The sequence below is a fragment of the Mustela putorius genome, unplaced genomic scaffold (assembly GCF_011764305.1).
Source record: "Mustela putorius furo isolate JIRA1106 unplaced genomic scaffold, ASM1176430v1.1 tig00003890_pilon_pilon_pilon, whole genome shotgun sequence".
NCBI classification, from domain to species: Eukaryota; Metazoa; Chordata; class Mammalia; order Carnivora; family Mustelidae; genus Mustela; species Mustela putorius.
The window spans coordinates 141,378-147,009 of NW_025422039.1; the positions used below are offsets into that span (position 1 = coordinate 141,378).

The window sequence follows — 5,632 nt, forward strand, 5'->3', positions numbered from 1 at the left end:
GGTTTCTTGTTTCTTAGGTGTTGAGCTGGCATTTCATTCTTAGGGAGGGGCATCCTTCTTTTCTTAGGAATTTTAGATAGATGCAGATTCTCAGGGGCACAGGATACACATTGAATGAATTCAAAAATTTAGGGTAAGAGTTGATATAAAAAATTAATTTATTAGATCAATGCTTTCCTTTTTAAGAAAATAAGAATGCAAAGATCAATAAAAATAGTCTATGTCACAGAAGTTCACTGGGGCTGGCTCTCTGTGGCAATATCCAAATGAAGATCCACAGTGCATCTAGCATACAAAAAGATCTTACTTCTGAGGACAGGCACAATGAGCTTATCTGATAAAAAATTTGCATCAAAAAAGTTAAATTTTCACACATATTAAAATTAATAGAATAATCATGACAACTAGGACTGATGTGCAGGCACAGGATAATTTAGTCAACCTGAAGAAACCCCAAATCCTTCCAAACTGAAAAACTCTGATGAGTGACAACTAGAAAGTAAAATACCTTAACCTTTAGATTATCTGGAAACTTAGAACTGGCAGTTCTAAACATATAGAAACATTCCAATATGGATGTTCAAAAGGTAAACAAATGATCTATGATAGCAGAGACTGAATTTGGGGTCAAGAAATGGTTAAAATTAGATGGGGAATATCTACCAGGCATTTCTCCTTTGTGTCTGGTAGCAACACCCCTGTAAGAGGAGTTGAAGGGAATCACAGTGGATGGGTGGGGCAGATTGTGGTTTCATAAACAGCGAATAAGCTCTTTAAGAAGACAGGGAGGTCTCTTTATATTTTAGAAAGATTTCTGAGGGAAGAAGGGTAGAGTTTTAACATTTGGATTCATAACACATTAGTTAAATTGAAAACATTGTACTAAACAACATTCCTTAATAATGCTCATGGAGATATTAACGAAGAAATGAATGATTTTGTTTATTCCACAAATAGTGATTGATTGCTGACCCTGACCCTGTGCTGGGTATAAGCCCAACAATGAGGAATGGTAGAATTGTTTGATAAATATTTAACATCAATAACGGCAGGAGTTGCAGTTTCCACATGGCCCTTGAAACAACAATTTTCTGCAAAATAGAAAAGAATGGGAATTAGAAAACTATGGTCATCACAGTTTAATGGTATGACTTGTTCAGTAAATATGTGTTGGTTTGAATATATGTAAATTGGATACAAAAACAAAACAGAACAAAAATCTGAAATTCTCCCGCAGAAAACATCAAGAATTGATAAGTGTTTCGCTCATTCTTTGGGACCTTTTGGTCTATCATTTCCCTCACTCAGACCTGGTTTCTTGGGCTCTGTCTTCCTGAAGATGTGTATTCAATTTTCTGTCATCAGGAAAACATGATCCTTTCTGGTATGTGACGTATGGGGGGGAATTATAAAGCTCTAAATCCCTGCACTCTTCCCTGGTTAGAATCGTGAAACACATAGCCAGTTCAGATCAGGTTCCCCATTTGTTACTGAGAAAGGGTCTTAGCCATCTGGGGCTATAACATTCTCTTCTTTAAAAAAAAAAAAATACCCACCCAGGGGGACCTGGGTGACTTAGTCCATTAAGCACGTGCCTTCAGCTCAAGTCCTGATCCCAGGGTCCTTGGATGATAATCAGCCTAGAGACAAGATGGGGCTCCCTGCTCAGCAGGGAGACTGATTATTCTTCTCCCTCTGCCCCATCCCTCTCCCTTTACCCACCCCTTCCCCTTCTCTCACTCTCTCTTTCAAATAAATAAGCTAAAAACAAAAACAAAAGCAAACAAACAAAAACCCAACCCTGCTCCAAATCGTCAAAAGTACACGTATGTTTTCTACTGGAAACACCCACCTAGGACATCACAAAGCATTATTTTGAGTATCATTATGGATTCTTGAATGTTATTTATTCAAGGTCTTATAATCAATATTGGTCATTCTGATCTTGCTAGACAGTCACACTGGGTTGTCTCCAGCATCTGGTGGTATTCATTTTCCAGGGCTGCTACAACAAAGTACCACAAACAAGGTGGCTTAAAATAACAGACATTTATTTTCTGATTTCTTAAGTTCAGAAGTCTAAAATCAAGGTGTTGGTGCTCCCTCTGGACAACCCCCTGACAGAATCCTTTCTTGTTTCTTCTAGCTTCTGGTGGCTCCAGGATCACTTGGCTTATGGCTACATGACTCCAATCTCTGCCTCCATTTTCACATGGCCTTCTCTGTGTCTTTTCCTCTTCTGTCTTATATAAATAGAAGACAGTCATTAGATTTAGGTACCACCCAGATCATCGAAGATGATTTCCTTTTTCTAAGAAATAGTTGCAATCCCATGTTCCTTGGATTCGGATATGGACATTTCTATCATCCAGGCATGCAAACACATTTCTTCTCATTGTTAGAGGTTTTCTATTTTTCTATAGAACTAGCTCTTATTCCATTTTCTGTAATAAACTTTTAACAAGTGCTTCTGGAGGTCAAATATTATGCTAATTATGAGAATACAAAGCTATTTCATATCTCATGGGTTTCTCCCCAAGGTACAGGTTCCCTTGAATGAGAAAAATGGTGCTCCAAGTGTATGGAAAGCCCATGATTTTAAGGAGCCAGCTTAAGTACTCGCTCAAATGTCCACATTTGGAGCGTCAGAGGATCGAGAGGCCAGTAAATAATCCTACAGATCTCTTGTAAGAAATCTCCAGGCCATTTTCCTTTTCAAAGTTTTGTTCCAGGTTTCAGGCACCTAATCTGCAAAAGCATACCAGCCTGAGAGTCAGGTCCCTCAGGTTCTATTTCTGGTTCTGCTACTGGATTGCTGTGGGACCTTGCACACCACAGGGAAGATGGGTGCACTTCCTACAAAGCAAGAGACAAGAGCCTGAGGAGCCCTCTAGGCAAGGCTACTTCATACCCCAGTGAAGCTGGATCCCAGGAACCAAGTGTACCGGTTGAACTCCTCACGCAGAGCCTAGGGATGCTCTTCCTGCTGCCAAAGCCACTGATGTTCTTGTGAAGCTGGAGCTCTGATTTTAGTTTGGTCAAAGGGACCCGGACTCCCTCCTTTGTGTGAATCCTAGAAGTCAAAAGGAAAAGTAGTTTGCATTTTAAAGATTTTATGTATTTATTTGACAGAGGGAAATCACAAGTAGATGGAGAGGCAGGCAGAGAGAGAGAGAGCGAAGCAGGCTCCCTGCTGAGCAGAGAGCCGGATGCGGGACTAGATCCCAGGACCCTGAGATCATGACCTGAGCCGAAGGCAGCGGCTTACCCACTGAGCCACCCAGGCGCTCCAATAGTTTGCATTTTAAAGCCTTGACTTTTCTTACTGACATGTTCTTGTGGTTCACGTTGCACTAGAGGAAAATGGGCTGGTGGCCCAGAGCAAGGAGTGAAGGGTTGGGAACTCTGGGCCTCTTCCTGGAGGGGGCAGGCGGGTGCTGTCCAGCAACTTGGGGACTCTGGGAAGGTTAAGTCCCCGCACCTCGCCCCCTAAAGAACTACATTTCCAGAGAGGCCTTGACACCCACTGCCTGGGGAGGAGGAAGAAGGAGCTCAGAGCCGGCCCGCGAACTAGCGCCTCCGTTGGCATGTCCAAGTGGGCTGCGCTCGCATCCGAAGGGCTGACTCGCATCTCTGGCAGTGCAGCGAGGATTCCGCGTGGACACTGCCTTTTTGCCCCTGGATTTCGCAGTACCCGCCCCGCCCCTCCTCCCCAGAGCCTCTGCTGAGGCGGCTGCGGCGGCTGAGGCGCAGGCAATGGGCGTGGCCGCCAGCGGTTGGCGAGGGGTCTGCGCAACAGGGACCCAGATCCTATGCGGTTATTCGCAAGGCACAGGCACCCCTGCCCTGCCAGCGGGCGGTTTCCAGCAGCGGCGGGACGTTCCCTGGAAGGAGCCACGGGGTTGCGAAGAAGTCCACCCAGAAGGTGCTGGACCCCGAGAAGGACGGGCTGACGCGCCTGAAGCCCCTGTGGGCGCTGCTGGGTGAGGCCCGCTCTGGGACCCCGGGTTCGGGCGTTCCTACCCTGATGTGTGGGCCGGGGGGAGGGTGGGGGCTGGGATGCCCACGGCATGAGGGGGGGGCGTGGGGGTGGAGTGAGACCCTCCTTTCCAGGGCCCAGCATTGTTCCCGACTGCAGGCCTCGAGTCTGGCCTCGGACTCTTCCCTGTCGCCCAGAACGTAAACTCACGCCGGATTTCAGCCTGGTCACCTCAAGGCCGGCGGAGCCGCCACTTTCCTCTCCCTGGCAAATCCTGCATTCCAGGTGCTACACAGACACACACGCACACACACTCACACACAAAATAAACCGACACCTCCCCCTCTCGTTTTTTAATTTTTATTTCTGACTCTGACACCCGAAGTAGAGTCTCCAAGTGTTCCCAGCCCAGACTTAACTGAACTGTCCTCTCTTCTGTGGGCTCCCTCCCCTTAAATTTTAGTTTTACTTTTGAGTTGGAGTCTTCAGAGAGACCGAGCCTCCCAGTGCTCCCAGGATAAATTTAATTGAGCTGTCATCTATCTTCCCACGCTCCTCTTATTTTTATTTTGGGTCTGGCCGCTTGGGCTTCCTTGTGTGGTTGGTGTGCAGGGGGCTCCTCCTGTTTGTGGAGGGAGGGGTGGCTTTTCTGGGTTCAAGGAGCTGCTGCTGCTTCTTTCTTGCCAGGATGACAGTGAGAGTTCTTGGCCGCCTTTCGCTTTTGTGGACTGCTGGGTTGGAGGTTCTATGGAGCCCAGGGGGCCTGCAGGGACCTGGGATGAAGCTCATCCTGGTGGCTGTGAAGTGTCCGCAAGGCTTCCTGTCACCTGCTGCATGTGATCTCTGGCTGCTTTGCTAGGCTGTGTTCTGTTTTCCATTTTCTTCCCTACTTAGTCTTAACTTTTGTTTAAGACCAAACACTTGTGCTACCTGTGCTGTCCCTAGGGTTTCTGGAGGCTGAGAACAGGACACCTTGTTTCCTCTGGATGTTTTTTTTTTATTCTTAAAATGAGAGGGGAAAAACACACTTTGGGGAAATAAGACATAAAAGAATTCATTTTATATGTGAGAATTTTAAATAAAGATCTTGTTCATGAGATTGAAAGTTGCTAATTACTTCTTTTTATACCCTGTGAAGTTCCTCAGAGGACACACACACACACACACACACACACACGGTTCCCAGTGAGGTTATTTACAATCTCAGATTCCTTGAGGTTTACACTATCTCGTTCAGTTTGGAATGAATGCAAATTAATTACTTACTGTTGCGAGAGATTAGTTTTCAAGAGTTGAGAAAGTGAAGTGTGGTGTCCTTGGTAAACTGACCTGTCTCCTCCCTGTAGTAAAATCTCATGCTCACACAGGTTGCACTGTGCAGAGTTCTAGTGACTGATAAATATTACTGCAGGGACACTTGATAAAAGAACAGATTTGATACTCTGGGACTGTTTCTGTAGTAGAGAATTTGAACTTTTGTTCTGTCCAAGTCTGCAGGATTATGTTGGCTCCATTTTGTAAAGGCCAAATCAATTAAACCTAGATGAGTTTGGCTTCTTAGAGATGCACAGTACCTTGTTACCAGTCTGAGAAAGTAGTTCATTTTCGAGACTGTGTAATTGTGGTTTCACTTTAAGGTGCAGTATTTTATTT

General features: G+C 45.3%; 1 long non-coding RNA gene across 1 annotated transcript; it reads right to left on the reverse strand.

Annotated features, from left to right (window-relative positions):
- Positions 1-922: 922 nt before the first annotated feature.
- Positions 923-3,139, reverse strand: LOC123388162. The gene is made up of 2 exons (XR_006602726.1): positions 2,912-3,139; positions 923-1,091 (listed from the first exon to the last, which is right to left on the reverse strand). It is a non-coding gene; the product is annotated as an uncharacterized LOC123388162 (long non-coding RNA).
- Between the last annotated feature and the right edge of the window lie 2,493 nt (positions 3,140-5,632).